Genomic DNA, 20,061 nt, shown 5'->3' with positions numbered 1-20,061 from the left:
GAGTCTAAAGAAAACCAAATGAACTTTTCTACAAAAGAGAAACAGACTCACAGACACAGAGAACAAACTCATGGTTTCCAGGGGGTAAGGGACTGGGAAGGGATAAATCTGGGATTTGCAAATGGTAACCACTATGTATAAAAATAGATGAAAAACAAATTTCTTCTGCACAGCACAGGGAACGATATTCAGTATCTTATAATAACCTTTAATGAAAACGAATATATGTCTGTATATGCGTGACTGGACGTGATGCTGTGCACCAGAAATGGACACATTATAACTGACTGCACTTCAATTAAAAAAAGCCCTGGAGATCTGTGACACAACAATGTGAATATAGTTAGCATCACTGATCTGTATATTTTAAAACAATTGAGGGTAAACTTTTAAAGCAGGGGTATATTTTATACTATGTGTTTTTTACAATTAAAAATTTAAAAATAAGAAAAAAATTTAAAGAAAAAAGTCAAAATTTGGGGGCTTGCTTTCCGAAGTTGCCTGGCTCTGTTCTGTGGCACTTCTACTCAGATTTTCTCTTTCCTTAAAAAAAAAAAATTAAAATCAATCCCCAAGCTCCAGGAGAGGGAACCAGTCAGGGGGCAGGAGGTCACCGGAGAAACACGGGACTCTCTCCAGCAGAGAGATGGCGAAGGCCCATCCTGAGGGCCCACGAACGGAAACACCCACACCACATGGATCCTCGTGGAATTTCAGAACAAACACACAAACAAGCCCTGAAAGTGTCCGCAGGAAGAAGAGCCTTCCTGCCCTCACGGCGCCAGGCATGACCCCAGCGGCAAGGCTGGGCGTCAGAGACTGAACAGGCCTTCGCTTCCTGAGGGAAGACACTTTCCACCTGATCTGGAAGCTACCAGATGGGCCCTGAGCAAAAGGAGGGGTTAGCCAAGAGGCAGGAAGACACCGACGGGGGGGCCTGGGCCCCTGCAAGCAGCGGACACTGTTCTGGGAGGGCAGCCCTGGGCAGGGCCAGTGCAACCCACACTAAGCCACAACTGGACACCCAGCAGGTCCTGCGTCGTGTGACCACGTGGAAAACAACCCGGGTACTTTCTGGCACAGCTGATGAAGCGTTTGGAAAAGAAGGAGGATAAACACATTAAAGATCGAAAACCAAGAAAGCCTCCTTAAAGCCAAATCCGGCACAGGAACTGTGAGAAGGCACCAGACAGCGTCCCCAGGGGAGGCAGGTGGGCAGGGCATCCTCGGAGGACGGGGAAGCCGAGGTGAGGGCGATCGGAGGCACCAGCCCTGGACGGGGTCGGTGCAGGAGAGACGGGACCCCAGGAGCTCGGCCCGACTGTGGCCCAGATGGGTGTTTCACAGGCCCCCCCAAAGCGGCTCCAGGCAGGAGTCCAGGAGCACAGCGCCCCCACGGCTGCGTCCTGCGTCCGCGCTCCGTCTCGCCGGTGAGACCCTGAGGCCGGCACAAGCCCGTGCGGGGAGACGCCCTGCTCAGGGGGCGGGGTGGCTGACCTGAGCTCTGGCCCATCCAAACCCGCACTCCCTACTGGGAGGGCCGTGTGGTCCTGCAAACTGGGAGTGATGGGCAGGGAGGGCCGGGCATCCTTCCAGCCGGTCCTCTCAGCGGGGTGAGCGCTGTGTCTGCTCTGGCCTTGGGTTCTGAAAGGCCTCACTCCAGCAGAGCAGGCGGGACGTCACTGCAGGGCGAGGGGCCCAGAGAACTGCCACCTTCCAGCTGCCGGGGTCATGGGAGGCCCGCCAAGGCCTCCGTGAGAACATTCCTTCCGACGTAGCCGACCAGAGCAGCTACCGACCCAGCTGCAATCTACTGAAAGCCCGCCCTCAGCACACGGGTTTGTTAAAAATAAATAAATAAATAAATAACATTTTAAAGCATCAGACTCTTCCTGAGCCGGGCAAAGGCAGTCCTAAAAGACCCCAGACGTGGGCAATGCTGCCTTCAGGGCTCAGTGATCGGTGCCCTCTCCCCACACCTCCCTGCAGGACTGTGGGGTCACAGCCAGGCTGGGCTCTGGGCAGGTCACAGCGTCTACCAGACTGGGTCTGAAACACCTCCTTTCCTGGGCTGCTGGGGGAGGGGCAGTCACAAAGGGCCGGGCGCACCACACCAGCCACTGCCCACACACAGGTGCCCAGGTCCCCGGCCTTCCTGCAGCTCAAGTCCTGGGTCTAGCAATGTGTCCCTGGAGAGCTCCCCACTCCCTCCCTCCTGGGCAGAGCCGTCAGCCTACATCACAGAACATCCAGGAGAGAAGGGCAGGCCTCGACCAGCCCCTCCCAGCAGGGAGCCTTGGCCCACTGACTGTGGACTCTGCTCAGACTCCCTAAGGCCTGGGTGCAGCGGCAGAGGACGCTGGTGCCTGGAACCCTGCACAGGCCCCTGGGAAGAGGAGAAGCACTGGAAGCGCCTTCCGGGAACGGGGGTGGGGCCTGGGGCGGCCCAGCAGGCCCCAGCGTCCAGCACCCCCCGACCCCGGTGCCCCGGCCATGCAGAGCCAAGCGGGCGCTATAAATAATGAACGCCCCAGGGCTCCAGGCCCTCTTCAGTTTCCTCCCCACCTAAGCTGAATTATTTAATTCTCTTGGATCCTACACATGTACAGAGGCCTGCACGTCGAAACCATCTGGAAGCCCAGCCAACTCCGCAGCTGAGGGCCGCCCGGGGGGCCGGGCTCCAGGTAAGGAGGAGCACGTGCCTTCTTGTGGCTTCATTCCTTTAAAGTTGGGATGAGTGGACTCTCGCCCACTCTAATGCTGTGAAGCTTAATTAAAAATACGAGCCTAAGGGTGCAGCCACTGCGGAGGACAGTATGGAGGTTCCTTAAAACACTAAAAATAGACCTACCATGTGATTGAGCAATCTCACTCCTGGGCGTGTACCCTGAGAAAACAACTCAGAAAGACACCTGCACCCCAGTGTTCACAGCAGCATCATTCACAGCAGCCAAGACACGGAAACAGCCCAAGTGTCCATCGGCAGACGGCTGGAGGAAGAAGCTGCGGTGCGTTTATGCAATGGAGCACAACTCAGCCACAAAGAGAACAAAACAATGCCTCCTGCAGCAACACGGACGGACCTGAAGGCCTTCATTCTAAGCGAAGTGAGCCAGACAGAGAAAGAGAAAAGCCACATGATAGCACTTACGTGTGGATTTAAAAGAAAGGACACAAATGAACTTGTTTACAAAACAGAAACAGACTTGCAGGCACAGGCAACAAACTCACGGTTACCAGGGGTAAAGGCGGTGGGAAGGGACACACTGGGAGTCCCAGGACTGCATCCCCTGGGGAGGGATGGAAATGCTAGCTGTCTGGATCGTGGTGCTGGTTTCATGGGTGTGCACATCTATCAACATTCACCAAATTGTACATGTGAAATACGTGTAGTTTGCTGTACAGGGACTACACCACAATAAAAATGTTAAAAAAAAAAAAAACATGAGCAGAAAGTTTGTTACCAAGTGAAGCACAACCCTGTTTTCACTGGGGGAGAAAACCTGCCCTCAGACAGGTTACTGGCCCCGAGGCCGTGGCAGGCCCGGCCTCTGCAGGACAACACAGCCCTCTGGAGGCCACGGAGGAAGGTGTGGGTTTGCGTCTCACTAATGCACAGTGAGGAGGGAATTTAATCTGTGGCCTGGAAACCCACTGGGTGTGCAGGGCCAGCACGAGGACTGCGGTCTCACCAGCAGCTGGGTGAACGGGGACCAGCTCCCCACAGGGCCTTCCGTAAAACTGGTAAGACCTGCTCTCCAGAACCAACAGCGCCAGGGTCCCGCTGCGGACAGTGTGTCCTGTGTCTGGGAAGACGGACGACCCTCGGCTTCCAGAGAAGCAGGTCTTGGTGCGATAAACAGCTGGTGGCTGGTTAGTAATCAAGCTTCATTCTCCAGCAGTTCTGAGCTTTTAGGATTCATTTGTGCATTTGCTATTTTCATGGCTTTTTCTTGTTTTTCAAAACTTATACTTTTTTAAAATTGAAGTGCAGTCAGTTACAGTGTGTCGATGTCTGGTTACAGCACCACGTCCCAGCCGTGCACATACACACACATATTTGTTTTCATGTTCTTTTTCATTAAAGGTGATTACAAGATACTGAACATGGTTCCCTGTGCTGCACAGAAGAGATTTTGTTTCTCTCCCCTTTTCATACACAGTGGCTAAGCTTCCCAAACTTCAGCCCTCCAAGGCGCGCCTGCCTCCCCTCTTCTCCGGCGACACAAGACTGCAGAACTTCCACCGTGTATTCACTTTGCCAGCGCGCGCCCCGAGGGCCGCAGCAGTGAGGCTTGAGAAGCTATTATTTCTACCAAAGGGATTTTTCAATCCCAACAATGTAAAAATAAGCCAATGTCTCATTTAATTAGCAATTAGTATAGTATTTGCTCCTCCTCCAAAGTAGTTATTTAGACTAAAACCTGTAAGGACATCAGACTCTAAAACTGGCCCAGAAAGCCTGCCGTCCGGGTCTCCTCGAGAAGACACCATGGGGAGAGCAGCGCAAACAACCTTGCACCCTTCGGCCAATATCTTCCCAGTTCTTAAAGCTTTCTGTGGTTTGATAATTTGCTTTTGTATATCTTGGGGTTTTTCAGGTTTTGTTACTCCATAGTATGCTTTTGATTATCGGTCACCCTGTTTTCCAAGCATATTAACCCATTACTGTATCTGTTTGCTGTAAACTGATAGTCAAATAAGCTCAAACACATCCTAAAAAGAATGAAAAAAAGAAAAAAAGTCTGCATTTTCTTACCCCCATCTCAGCTTTAATGATTTGATGACTTCTTTTACATACTCACGTTTATTGTATCGCAACTGACTGTAGTTGTCACCTTTCCAATTACGGCTTTCTTCTTGCTGTAGCATCCTGCTTCTTTTCTATTTAGAGCGGACCTTTCGACATTTCTGTTGCACAGGTTTGGTATTGCTGAATTCCTTTTGGTTTTCCTTGTCTGTGAGATTCTTTCTCTCTCCCTCTAGGCTAAAGGATAGCCTTGCTGGGTAGCGTAGCCTCGAATGCAGCTTTTTCTCATTCAGAACTTTGAATATATCCAGTTCCTGAAGATTTTCATAACCACATGCATATATTTGGTTCCAGGACTAGAGCTACAGACCCAAAGGTCATCACACGTCTACGTAATTATTCAGTTACACACACACAAGGGCATCCTCATATGGTTCCACTGACAAAAAAGAAGCTTTCTCTTTATGTGTCGCTGCGTATACAAAAAGAGAAGACCTTCCTCTCAGCAGCAGTATCAACTTCTAACTTGAATTCAGCTAGAAAATTCTACCGTAAGAAAAGCAGGAATTTCTGCAAATGTTAACCGCTATGCATAAAAATAGATAAAAATAAATTTCTTCTGTGCAGCACAGGGAACTATATTCACTATCTTGTAACAACCTTTAACGAAAAAGAATATGAAAATGAATGTATGTCTGTATATGCAGGACTGGGACATTGTGCTTTACACCAGAAACTGACACATTGTAACTGACTGTACTTCAGTTTTTAAAAAAAGAGAGGAAAAAGTCAGTATTTCTAAAAATGAACAGGAACAATACAAACAATAAAACACATACTGAGCTTTGGGGGGAAATTATGAATAAAACTAAGAAGTTCTTTGGTAAAAAAATGAAATAAACAAAATAAAATAAAATAAAATATAATCCCAGAGGCCAATAAGCTCCTCCCATGCTGAGCCTTCCCCGGGTAACACTGTAAACTCTGGATAAGACACAAAACAATGACCCAAGACGGATACCTGAGAGCACCAAAGAGCAAGCGGACTCTGGATGGGAGTGGCAGGCACTGGTGCGTTCCCCATTCTCACAGCTTCTAGGCTGAGGGACGCTCAGCCCACACCATGCGGACCAACTAAAACGTCAACAGGAAAAACAGGTCTGATAGCCTGCAGGGTTTGAGGCAACCACTGCAACTGAAAAATGAGTGAGGAATCCTGAAAAGGAGAGCACCAGAGAGAGAAAGCCCCAAATTCTGTAAATGTTACCCAAATCTCCAGATGACCCACGAGCTATGCATGTTCAGTGGAGCAGCCTTGGAGCAGCTTAGCCGAGAAAAAGAGAACTGAAATAAGATTTGAGCTGCTGCCAAGAGCCGGAGTTTTCAGTTTGACTATAACTGCGCTGCATACTAAAACAAACACAAACACTCTTCAGAGGAATATACCAGAAACTTCATTCTCTGCAACACAACTTCACAATGTCTCGGACAGAATCCAGAATTATTCACAAAAATTAAGAACCAGGAAAGAGTAAGCCATTCTCAAAAGAAACCACAGCCAGAGAATAACCTCAAGGTGAAGAGATGTTGGAATTCGCTGCATTAAAATCCTCTCCCAGACAAGATCTAAACAGACATTTCTCTAAAGAAGACATCCAGATGGCAACAGGCACATGAAAAAATGTTCAGTGTCACTAATTATCAGAGAAATGCAAATCAAAACTACAATGAGGTATCACCTCACACCAGTCAGTCTGGCCATCATTAAAAAGTCTTCAAATCACAAATGTTGAAGAGGCTGTGTAGAAAAGGGAACCCTCCTACACTGTTGGTGGGAATGTAAATTGGAGGACAGTATAGAGGTTCCTTAAAAAACTAAAAATACACTTACCATATGATCCAGCTACCCTATTCCTGGGCATATATCTGGAGAAAACTATAATTTGTAAAGACATATGCACCCCAATGTTCACAACAGCACTATTTACAACAGCCAAGACATGGAAGCAACCTAAATGTCCATCGACAGATGACTGGATGAAGACATGGCATATATACACAATGGAATACTACTCAGCCATAAAAAAGACTAAAATAATGCCTTTTTTTTTTTGCATTACAACATGGATAGACCTAGAGATTATCATATGAAGTGAAGTAAGTCAGAGACAGACAAATATCATATGATGTTGCTTAAATGTAGAATCTAAAAAAAAACACCAAATTTTATTTATAAACCAGAAATACACTCACAGACACAGAAAGCAAATTGTGGTTACCAATGGGGAAAGGTGGGGGGAGGGATAGATCAGGAGTTTGGGATTAATAGATAGATACACATTACTATATATGAAACAGATAAACAACAAGGACCTACTGTATATAACACAGGGAATTATGTTCAATTTCTTGTAATGAGCTGTAATTGGAAAAGAATATGAAAAAAAACATATATGTATATATATGACTGAATCACTTTGCCGTATACCTGAAACTAACATTGTAAATCGATTACACTTCAATCAAAAAAAAGAATTAAAAAAAATTTAAATCTTCTGCCAGAACAACTATACTCAAGGATGTAAAAGAAAAGATTCTCCTAATGAATGCACATTTAGAAAAACTAAGCAGAGAAACAGAAACCTTAAGACAGAGTTAAACGGAAATTCGAGAACTGAAAACCACAATATACAAAATTTTAAATTTCACATGAACAGCAGAATGAATATGACATGCAGCAACATGGATGTCCCTGGAGAATGTCATTCTAAGTGAAGTAAGCCAGAAAGAGAAAGAAAAATACCATATGAGATCACTCATGTGCAGAATCTAAAAAAAAAAAAAGAACATAAATACAAAACAGAAACAGACTCATAGACATAGAATAGAAACTTGTGGTTGCCGATGGGGCGGGGTGTGGGAAGGGACAGATTGGGATTTCAAAATGTAGAATAGATAAACAAGGTTACACTGTATAGCTCAGGGAAATACACACAGGATCCTGTGGCAGCTCACAGTGAAAAACATGTGACAATGAACATATGTATGTTCATGTATGACTGAAAAATTGTGCTCTACACTGGAATTTGACACAACACTGTAAAATGACTAGAACTCAATAAAAAAAGTTAAAAAAAAGAATGAATATCACAGAGGAAACAGTTAGTGAACTTAAAGGCAAATGAATAGAAACCATCCAAACTTCAGAGCAGACAAAAGAGAACTTTTAAAAGGTTCACTTCAGAGACTAAAGAGACATTTTCCAATGGTCCAGCGTACATCCTGGAAGGGGAAGAGAGAGAATTAGACAGGAAAACAGACTGAAGAACACATGGCATAGATGATCCCAAATTCGGTGAAAAACAAATTTACAGATTCAAGAAACTCAGTAAACCCCATTTAGGATCAATGTCACTAAAGCTACACCGAGATACATCATAATCAAACAGATTAAAACCAAATATAAGGAGAAAATCTTGGAAACAGCCAAAGAAAAACAACACATCACACATGAGGACCCGACAATTCAAGTGACTGCCGACTTTGCATCAGAAACAATGGGATCTAGAGGTCTTTGCCTCTAAATGGTTGAAAACAACAACCAAAAACCCTGCCCAGCTATAATTTTACACACCAAAAATATCCTTCATGAGCAAAGATAAAATCAACACATTTTGGATTAAAAAATCCCAAACTAAGAGAAATACCAGCAGGGCAGTTCTAAGAGAAATGCCAAATGCTAAAAGGAAGATCTTTAACTGAAGAGAAATGACACCAGACGGAAGCTTACATCCCAGGATGAAATAAACAGCACCCCAAAGAGTGAACCTCAGTAAAAGGAGAGAAAAGAGTTTTAAACTTAGAAAAAGATACAAACAGCTGAAGTAAAAAAATCGAAACACTGTCTCACTGGATGTGCAACATAAGTATATGTAATCATAGTAGGACCCACGGAGAGTTCCTGGGATGGACACATACATTCGCAGGATTCGCAGGATCTCTGGATTACACGTGAAGCTGCTAGAATATTAACTCCGAAGACACTAGGAAAAGTTCGGTCCACAAGAAACCTGCACACAAATCTTTGCAGCAGCTGTGGACGTAACTGCCAACACCTGTTGAACCAAGATGCTCCTCAGCGGGTGGACAGATAAACTGTGGTACATCCAAGGGGTGAAATACTAGTCAGCCTTGAAAAAAGTCACGAAAAGATGTATCAAACCATGAAAAGACATGGAAGAACTTTAAATGCACATTACTAAGTGAAAGAAGACAATCTAAAAAGACCCCATGCTATGCAATTCTAACTCCGCGACACTCTGGAGGAGGTAAACCTGCAGAGACAGTGAAAAGATGGGTGGTTGCCAGGGGTGGGGGGGTGAGATGAACAGAGCAGGAGATTGAAAGCAACGCGACTACTCTGTATGATACTTAACGGTAGGAACACGACACCACACGTTTTCAAAACCCACAGAGTGTAAGACCCAGAGAGTGAACCCCGCCGTAAATTAGGGGCTCTGGGTGATAATGATGTCAATGTAGGTTCACCAACTTAACCACAGTGGAGAGGGATGTTGATGGTGGGGGAGGGTGTCGGTTGAAAAATATATGAGAATTCTCTGTATTGTCTATTCAATTTTGCTGTGAACCTACAACTGCTATAAAAAGAAATAAAGCCTTTTTTTTAAGAAAACAAACAAAAAATGAAAAAAACTAGAAAAATTGTTGGATAAAATACTAATGTATGCTACAACATTTATGATCCTTGAGAACATTATGCCAAGTGAAAGAAGCCGGTAATAAAAGACCACGTATATGATGATTTCATCTGTATGAAATGTCCAGAACAGGCAAATCTATAGAGACATAAAACAAATTAGTGGTTGCCCAGGGCTGATGGGAGTGGGGTGTTGGAAAGACCTGGGGAGTGACAGCTAATGTGGGATTCTTTTGAGATGATAAAACTGTTCTAAAATTTGTTGTGGTACTGGTTGCACAGCTCTGTGAATATACTAAAACCCACTGAATTGTACATGTTAAATGGGTGAACTGATGGTATGTGAGTATCTCAATAAAGCTGTTATTTTTTTAAAGTAAAGCTTTTTTTTTTTTAAAGTAAAGCTGCTAGTTTTTAAAAGTAACTGGTTAAGCCCATGCCACGCATACTTCAAACACCAGAATGCTGAAGAGGTCGTATTGATAGACTTCTGGAGGTAGCGTATGACCAAAGGCAGACTCTTCATAGAGATAATTCAGCAGGAAGACGTACCATAAACAACCACCTGCCTAACAACAGAGCCTCAAAATACACAAAGGAAAAACTGACAGAACGAAAGAAACAGACGATTCCACAAACAGTCCTGGGGAGGGTGGAGCTCAGGGGTGGAGCCCACGCTTAGCACGCATAAGGTCCTGGGTTCAACCCCAGTGCCTCCTCCAAAAATAAATAAATGAATAAATAATAATTACCTCCCCTCTCCAAAAAAAATCACAGTTGGAAATTTTAACAGCAGTTTCGCGGCAGGTGGCAGAATCAGATCCAAAAAATAAAAACTGATATAAAGAAACAGAAGTGCTCAACAGCACCAGGGACCGCCTTGCCGGAAGATGTGCAGACGAGCAGTGTCTAGCAAAGCACGGTGAGCCGCGCTTGAGCTCTCATTTCATCTTAACTGTCTGTCTCCTTGGAGCCTGTACGGCTCTCCCGGAGGTCTGAAACCCTCCTTTAAGTCTTCTTGGAGAAGCTGACCAAGGCAGTCTGCACCGATGCCCTTTCCCTTCTTAACATCCCTTTCCAAACACAAAGAGTCATTCAAAACCATTCCACTTCTCCAAAGCACAGTCACCTTACTCCTGCCTCCTAGACTCGAAGCCTCTGTCCCCCAGACCCCAGGCAGTTACTGACGGGGAGCCCTTCCGAGACGCGCCGAGGGCCAGTCACCGGCGGCCAGCCGAGGCAGGGCGGATCCACGCAAGCGGGGTTTGAGTGTTCCAAGCACAACGCAGCAAAATCGGACTCGTCCGTGTCCCCACGTGGCCTCATAGCCGTGGACGCCTGCAAGGCACCTGTCGCTCAGCACCGAGCAGCAGCAGAGGCGAAGGCGCGAGCCGGGCCCCCGACTCTCCCCGGGAGGCCGCTGGCTGCCGAAGCCTCGGCCGTCCTCCGGGGCTCAGGCCTGGCAACACTGCAGCTTTTCAGCAGTTCCCTCCCAGAGACCTGCACGGCTGCGGGCAACGTCAGTGACCATCATACAGTGGCCCCCAGCGGGCCTGGGACCAAGTCGGCGGGGCGGCCGCGTACCGGAAAGCCTCCTTGCCTGCACGAAGCCACGTCGGGGGCTCGTGCTGCCACACCCTGAGGATCGAGGGACACAGCCCCGTCCCTCCAGCCGCCTGCAGGCAACACAGTGCTCTCTGCACCCCGGGAGCAGAAGGATGATCAGGAGCAGGCAGGGGCGGCAGAGGGAACAGTACAAGGGAGGAGGTGCCTGGAGCCGCTGCATAGACCACAAGAAGGGGTCAGGCACAGCTCCTCTGTGAAAGGGAAGAAAGAAAAGCAAGCCACAAAGCAGTACGGCTTCACTGACCACGCCTCACTCACTCACGGCACATGGGACACTGCAACCAGCAAAGCGGACCAACTCGCTCAGTCTGGAAGATCAGCACATCTCACTGGATGGCGAAAGCGCTGCGAGGAGAAACGGAGCAGGAGGGGCGGGGGGAGGCTCACAGCTTTCAACGGGGTGGCCTGGCGAGGCCTCCCTGAGAACGTGGCTGTTCCTCATGTCTGCAGGTACCGCCGCTGGGCTGCACACAGGCCGGCCTGAACTCCCGAGTAGACCCCTGCCTGCTTCTAAAGCCTGACATTCTTTTAATGAGGGTGAAAAAACCCAGAAACCTATTTAATTCCATGCTATGAAAGAGAAGTATCTGATGGTTTGGGGAAAGCTGGCACGCAGTGCTCCCTGTCTCCTGGCCATCCTGGAAGCACACGGCTGACGGTGGGCACGAGTTCCTGGGCGCATAGGTGGTTATCAGATGGCACTTGTCCAGGCTCGGTGGCCTGCGCCTGGTGGTCTGCCGCCTGGTCTTAGGTCCTGTGGCTGAAACCAGGCACCTGCGGTACACCGGGACATTTACACGAGACAATTTAACGACAGACACCTCAGGGACTCCCCAGTGAGGCGGCACGGAGCTGAGCCTTACCCTCGCACCGTCCACGCTGAGCGGGCAGGGATGCTCTCCAGCGCACCTGCCCTAAAAAAACGCTAAAGAAATTCTTCTGAAATTTAAGGAAACAGTACCAGAGGGAAAGCTGAAATTTCAGGGCTAGAGGAGGAGCAGCAGAAATGACAAATAACCACGCAAACACAAGAGCCCGCTCTTCTCCTTCGGAGTTCTTTCGAGCAGTATGTATTATGGCAGGAAGTAAGACCTGTGACACCGCCTGGAGCAGCTCTGGATGTATGAAGACACGTAAGTAAAGGAACTGACGTGGTGGTGTCGTTTCCACGAGGACTTGAAGTGGCACAATCTTATTTCCAGGCAGACAGAGAAAAATAAAGCATGAATCCTGTAACCTCTAGGGTAGCCACTAAAACAGCCACCCAGAGACACATGGTCAAAAATCGAGTGATTAAAGTAGAATACTGAGACTACGGTCAGCAACAAGCTGGGAGAATCCAGCCAGTAACACGCAGTGTCCTTCACGGTGGCAGATGGTAGCTGGACTGATCAGGCGACCATTCTGAAATGTATAAAAACATCAAATCACTGTGTTGCACACCAGGAACTAACAGTGTGGGAGGTCAGCTATACTTCAAGCCAAACAAACAAGCAAGTTCACAGAGAAAGAGGTCAGAGCTGTGGTTATCAGAGGAGTAGGGAGGAGGAACTGGATGAACGTGGTCAAAAGGTGCAAACTTCCAGCCACAGGAAAAATAATTGCTGGTGCAACATGATAAATATAATTAACAAAAACTGCTGCATGTTACACGTGAAGATTGTTAGGAGAGTAAATCCTAACAGTTCTCATCACAAGGACGCTTGAGGAATCCGGAGCCTCTGGCGTCTGCCACCGCAGCCAGCAGCAGACACAGCCTGACCCCCGGCCAGAAAACACGAGGCCCCGCACCCCAGGTCTTCGTACTTCAGCTCCGACAGCCCAGGACGTCAAGTCCAGCTTTCAGCAAAAAGCTGTGAGGAGCATCTGCAGCAACGTGGATGGACCTGGAGACCGTCATTCTGAGTGGAGTCAGCCAGAGAGAGAAAGCCGCGTACCAGACAACGTCACTCACGTGTGGAACCCAGAGACTGACAACGAACTCATTACAGAACAGAAGCAGACTCACAGACACAGAGAACAGTCTTATGGTTACGGGGGACGGGGGTGGGAAGGGATAAACTGGAAGTCTGAGATTTGCAGGTACACACTACTATATACAAAATAGACAAGTAAGTTTCTACTGTACAGCACAGGGAATTATATTCAGTATCTTGTAATAACCTATAATAAAAAAATGAAAATGAACGTATGTATGTTCAAGTATGACTGAAGCGTTGTGCTGCACACCAGAAATTGACACATTGTAAACTGACTATACTTCAATTAAAAAAAATTTTTAAATGAAAATTGAAAAAAACAAACAATGTTTTCCTAAAAAGAAAAGTGGAGCCAACCCTAACAGGTGAGTGGGCGGGCCCGCGGAGGCGCACCCTCCCAAGGCTGCTCTGCGCCACACCGATGCTGAAAGAGCCAGCCCGGGAAGGCCCTGCCGCGAGGTTCTCTTACGGGACGTTCCGGAAAAGGCAAAAGCGGGGTCTGCAAACGGGGGCAGCACGTGTTTCTGGTGACAGAACTATGTTCACATATAGTGGTGACAGTTACACAAACCTGCACGACTTAAAGCCCCTGGAGCTGTACACGAGCCTGCACATGTAAGCCCAGTTCAGTGTGAGCAATTTTCTTTTAAAGGGATGGAAGTCACTTTCCTGAAACCTCTGCCTTCGACCCCTGGAGGCAAGGGAACACCTAAGGTCTAGTACATGTTGGAATGGGAAGAACAGAAAAAACACAATGAATTTCAGTAAATGATCCCCTGCTGCAGGCTCACAAACACTAGGGTGTGTACTGCCCGCTGCAGCTTGACTCCGAGGGTCGCCACTACCTTCCCACGGGGCTGGGCCTCACGCCCTCCGAGCAGCACACTGCAACCCCTCCCACCCGGCACTCAGTCTCAGAACCTGGGGGACCTGGGCGGGACCAGCCCCGGGACACGGAGGTGGGCGGGTCCCCTCCTTCCCAGAGGCCACCCTGGAGGCAAGATGTGGGTGCAGACACATTCCGAGCAACAGCTGAGTAACCCACATTTCTCTGTTTGAAATGAGAGGCCAAGCTGGTGCTGGAGCCCAGAGGGAGGCAGGCGGAGCAGAGGCCTCCCTGAGGCTGATGGTGTGAGCCCCAGCACCTTGTCATTTTACGGAAGGCAAGTTCGTGAGCCGCCACACCATGATGCCAAATAAATGGAAAATTCAGGGTTTGGAGCAGAGAAAGGCTGAAGGCAAGGCCGAGCAAGGAGGATGGGGTAGCTCGTGCCCAAGAAAACCCCGAACTCCCCGAAGGGATTCAGCAAAGCCAGGCAGGTGAGGAAGGTGAACGCAGGGTACGTGATCAGCTTGTGCACAGTTCTCTGATGGGTTGACATAGAAGGAGCAGGGCATCAACAGAGCCAACCGCCAGGCGCCAGAAGGTCTGGGGGCCAAGTCATCATCAAGCGGTTAATTTCTTCCCTTTGGTGGTGGTTTTAAGCACCTGAAAAACTCTGGAAATCTGCATGAGATAGTATGATTTGGGTCGGTCAGAGAGGAGCTGCAGCAGAGGATCTGGGGGAGGGGTCTGACCTGGGAAGGCCCCACAGGGTCCTGCTGGGTGACATCGTTAGGGAAATGTCATCACTGGTCACAGAGCCACTATAACTTCATTGGTGAGCTAACTGGAGCATTTGATTCTCTATCAAAGCCAGAAATTCCAGAAGAGAATGCATATAAATGCTCTTGTTTTCTTTCCCCAAATGTCTGTGATCCCAGTGTTGAGGCAAGGGGATGTTACACTGAGGGCTCCTTGTTCCCACAGTTGTCCAAGAACAGACAGGGTCAGCCCGAGGGGCCCTGGTATTGCTCCAGGCCCCACACCTGCATGGCAGGAACAGTGCTGGCAAGATACCCAGGGAGGCAGGCAGAGCTAAGGGCATGAGCTAGCTTTTCCTTATCAGAAACAAGCAAACAGTTAATAGGCACCATCTTGCTAGTCACTAAAGAAACTGAATTAAAACAACTTAGGCAAGAGCCACAACACAGCAGGCTGTACGTGAGCTGCTTCCACCTGCCTGGCACTCTGGGGTCGGGGCTGACCCTCCCACTCCCCCCGCACGGAGCGGGAAGGATGTTCTGCCCAGAGATGCCACCGCACACTCATCCCACCAGCAACATGAAAGGGCTGTGGCCAGGCTAGAGGAAAGAAGCCAGGGGGTAAGTTTTACATCCAGAAAGAAAGAAAACAGGAAGGCTGAAGTGGTGTTTCACAGAGCACTTACCCGAAAGCCCCAACTGCTCCGTAAAGAGTCAGAAGCGGGAACAGCTCAGCACACGAACTGCACGTTTTCAACAGCAACGATATCGCCTCTGTGAACATACTGTTTTCCTTTAAGATCCCTGCATTTATCATTTTTTGAAGTGTTTGCACACGTTGCCATTCTGAATAGTTTCTTTTTGTGGGACAACTGTTGCAATTTATTTTTCAGTCAAGTGACCTTCAAGGTTGAGGGAAAAAATAAAAACAGCCCTAGGGGATTTTCTTAACACACCCTCCCAGCTGTGCAGGCCCTGGGTCTACTCTCTGTGGACAATCAAGCCGCTGGAGAGATGTCTCAACCTCTGACCCCTCAGGAGGACACTTGCTTTTGCTAAATAATCATTTGATATAAAACTAGTATCTCAAGCATGCATCCTGTAATGGGCACACTCCTGAACACTGCGGAATTCAGCCTTGTAAGGGAGGCACCATTATTGTCCCCACATGACAAGCAAGGAAACTGAGGCACAGAGAGGTTAGGTAATTTGCCCAAAGTCACAGAGCTGGTAAGTGAACGCATACTGAGGTCTAACCGCACAGTTAGAACTACCAGCCTTTACATCCTGCCTCATGGCTACTAATTACATGTAAACCCACAAAACAGTTTTGAACAGTTAAAAAAAGATTTTCCCATGAATAAGTGCAAGAATCTGAAATCCAGAATACATGGGAAACTGCCTCTCCTAGCTCTAAACCAAACCAGAAGGTCCCATGTTACGCAAGAATTTCATGTGAGTAAACCTAACCATAAGGAAAGAACATTAACTCGAATAGTCCCTCAAATCAAAAAGCAGTTCTTCAGCCCAACACTCAGCATCCCAGCCCATTTGTATCCTTCTGTCAGGAAACCTTCTCTGCCAAAACCAGGGTGTAACAGTTCTTTTTTGGTGTCAACAGTGAAGAGAGTCAGAGAAAATAACACAGCCTACGAATCTATTTAGACAACCCTGAGAACAAGCCTCCCGCTCATTATTGTCCCAACTTTCTTATCTTAAATTACAGGCACACAGCTGAGACCCTAAGGGCACATCACACGCAGCTTTGATCTTCTCTGTTCTCTACACATGCTTAGAAGTCCAGAGAATCCAACGCGGACTGATTATCTTCGGTTTCTCCCAAAGAACGAGCCTGCTGTGAAGGTCAGTTCAACACCAACAGCTCAGTGGCCACAAAAGTGGATTCGGAGTCGCCACAAAGTGATCACCTAAGATGCAGATGGAGCGGGAGAGGAGGGGTGGGAAGGGACAAATGTGGGAGTTCAAGGTTTGCAAATATCAATTACTACATATAAAAATAGATAAAAAACAAATTTCTTCTGTAACGCACAGGAAACTATATTCAGTATCTTGTAATAACCTTCAATGAAAAAGAATATGAAAATGAATATATGTCTGTATAAGCAGGACTGGGACAGTGTGCTGTACACCAGAAACTGACACACTGTAACAGACTATACATCAATTAAAACACAAAACAACATAAAACAAAACAAAACGAAACGAAACAACGCGCCAGTGGAGAAACCAGGCCATGGGGATATCACAGTATTTTGCTATCGCAGTTGCTTGAAGTCCATGCCAGACAAAATAAAGTAAAATGTTACCCTCCTGTGCTGATGCAGTTTCCTTGAGTCAAAGGCACTGAAGAGGACTCCAGGGCTCTGGGCGGAGCCAGCCCCAGCCTGACACACATGCGTTCAAGAGCTACTGAGACTCGGCCAGAAGTGTCCACTCAGCACTGCCCAGCGGCCCCAGGGCGGGGAGGAGCCCAGACACACCAGGCACGGAAAGCTCTACAGACACCTTCTCCTGGGGGTGCCTGCCAGCATCCAGCGTAACGGCACCCCGCCACTCACCCAGAACGGCACCCCGTACAAGACAGAAACCTAGGAGGAAGGGCTGGGCCTCAGGAAGCGGAGCAGCCACGTGTGCTCAGAGAGGGGTCCCCTTGGCGGAAACCGGCCGTTCGAGCGATTCTAGGATAAATGCCTTCTTGAAGTGCTGTCCTATTCCAAGTCACAGAATTTCAGAGCCTTCCAGTACCTGAACTCGCCTTGTCCGTTACCTCGACGGGCCTGGGATACGTGCCCCCACCTGACAAATGGAGGAAACGAGGCACACACGTTCCAAGTGCAAAGACACTTCAAGGAAGACTTGAGCCAGCCTCCCTCTGAGACGAGCCTGGGACATGCCCGCTCTACCTCCTCGGACGCGCCGCTCACCCACTGTGGATGGGGCGACCCTGAGGGAACAGCTCTCACCCAGATTTGGTGCTGTGGCGATCAACGGGTTAAACACACAGGCAGTTCCCTGCGTGGCTCCCAGGGGATATTTTGGAGCTGAACAGCAGGTTTCCACTCCTGAGACAGGAAACCCAGGAAGAGCCATTTGGGGTGGTGGATGGAAGTGAAGACAGAAATCCAGTCTGGAATGTGTTGAGTCTGAAATATCTGGGAGGCATGGAGGTGGAACTGAGCGAAGGCGGCTGGATACCTGGCCTGGAGCAAGATGTGAACTGAGGGACTTAAAAAGACTTACACACAAAGATACTTGAGCACTGTCTTCTTTGCAGACAACAAAGCCAGAGAAAATACCTTATTTCATCAAATCCACAATGCCACTGATTCCCAGACAAACTACCCAGAAAGCAAAACCGATGTCAAAACCTGACAACAACGAACATTAAGACAGCAGTGATGATCAGATGCACCCCAGTTCAGAGTGGCTGTGAAATGAAAGCAGCGCATCTCAGAAAAGACGAAGGACAGTAAGCGTTTACTGGTGGGAGGGATTCAGACTGCAGGGAATCCAGAGTGAACCTCTGTTTCTGTAACTTTTTACTCTGAGATCATTTCAAATGTATAGAGAAGCTGCAAGAGCAGCACAAAGAATTCTCGAATACTCTGTCTCCCCTTTGCCCCATTTAGCATGTCCATGTTACCATTCTCTCTCCCCTTCCCCATTTCAGACTGAGACTCAGACGTTGTGCCCTCTTCTCCCTAAAAACTTCCATATGTATTTACACTCGAGGACATAGTCACAGGACAGTGACCAAACTTGAGAAATGAGACACTGCTACCATACTGTTGGGCCGATTCACCAGTCACACTCAAATTCTGTCCACAGTCTCAATAATGTTCTTTATAGCCACCCCTCCACCCCACCACCAGCAGAATCCAGTCCACAGTCGAGCACTGTATACAGCTGTCAGGTTCCTTCAGTCCTCTTTCAACCAGTCTGTCTTTGTGTATCTTGACCCTGAAATTTCTGAAGAGTACGGAGGCCAGTTACTTTGTGGAATGTGGTTCAAATGCAGTTTGCCTCATGTCTTTGCACAGTGAGGTTCAGGTTTTGGTGGGCATACCCCAGGCAAGGTGGTCCCTCTTATCAGGAAGTCATCCATGGGATATGAACTTTGACCACTCAGTTAAGAGGTGTCCACAGCAGGGCAGTTACTTTTTATGAGAATTTGAATTAGGAGAATTCTAGGTAGTAAAATCGACAAACATCAAAGTCTGATTTTATGTGTACAATCTGAAATAATGAAAATTCAAAAAGAATTTAAAATGTATCAAGAACTGCCTAACTTCCAAGCCACATCGCTGCAGGAACCATCACCTACTTTTATGCTTTTGCCAGAGAGCAGGACAGACTAAGTATGAATTACACAGGACGCTGCAAGCGTCCTGTTTGAAGCAGTTTTCTGAGGAGTGCTACCAGTGGTGAGAACAGGTCTTCCATGTAGATTATGGGGTTCAGAAACTGGGCATCCATGTTTCTGGCCCAGTCAGAGGGCAAACTCATCCACCCTTGTCCAGATCCTCAGAGAGCAGTGACCTCATCAAAGCCAGACCACAGAATCAGGCACTTGCACCCAGGGAGCTAGAAGGCTGGGGCTGCCCTCAGCACAGAGGTATTGCTCCCCTGGGGCAGAAGGCACTGCCCTCCCTGCTCTCTCAGGGACACTGAGTCCTCAGTTTGACTCCCCGCCCACACAGGACACGCAGCCCCAGAGCGTGAGGAGAGTCTCTCTGTCTAAGGCCCTGTCATCGTCCTCAGCAGGGAACCGGTGATGCTGCCCACTGCTGTCCGGTTCTGTCTACCTCTGTCAACGCAGCTGAAAGCCAGGAGGCCACGTGGACGGACAGTCCCAGCGCCTCCCTCCTTGGGCCACCTGAGTGCAGGTGGGTGAGATGTTCTAGATACAGTGAGCTCTCCCTGGGGTATCAGAGCCTGCTCGTCAGATTCTGGGCAGACTGCCTTGTTGATTTTTAAAGAATTTCCAACTTCGATTTATGAAATTCCTGTGCCCTGAAACTAAACTCCACATCAGCAATGCTCCATTACATTACTTGATATTGGCAAAGTCCAATTTCTTAAGCCATTCACACTATGGCTCACATGGAATTCGGGTTGCCAGATCCCCACTGCACCTCTCCGCGGGTGTCTGGATAGACCACGTAAGTCACACCTCTGAATCAACATGGAAAATCTTAATTTTTCTTCTTTTATATATATATTTTTCCCTTAATGATTTGTTTTTATGTTTGTTGATTGATTTCTTTATTTTTAATGGAGGTGCTGGGGATTGAACCCAGGACGAAGTAAGGTAACTGGGTTACAAGAGCACGTGTCACAGCACAAATGGATGTGCCGTTTCCTCTCATGGAAGACAAAATAAC

The 20,061-nt window shown here is 47.9% G+C and overlaps 1 protein-coding gene across 4 annotated transcripts in view; it reads right to left on the bottom strand.

The window, feature by feature from the left end:
• Positions 1–20,061, bottom strand: part of NINL (ninein like) — a 73,501-nt gene that overhangs the window by 50,773 nt on the left and 2,667 nt on the right. The window contains exon 2 of one of the 4 annotated variants that reach the window (XM_072943652.1): positions 5,772–5,884. The exons of the other annotated variants lie outside the window; for them this stretch is intronic. The gene's annotated coding sequence lies outside the window, so the exon portion shown is untranslated. The remainder of the gene's footprint in view (positions 1–5,771; positions 5,885–20,061) is intronic. 4 annotated transcript variants of the gene reach the window in all.

The sequence above is a fragment of the Vicugna pacos genome, chromosome 19 (genome assembly GCF_048564905.1).
Source record: "Vicugna pacos chromosome 19, VicPac4, whole genome shotgun sequence".
NCBI classification, from domain to species: Eukaryota; Metazoa; Chordata; class Mammalia; order Artiodactyla; family Camelidae; genus Vicugna; species Vicugna pacos.
Note: the sequence above shows the minus strand (reverse complement) of the source record. Positions and strands in the feature narration are given on the sequence as shown.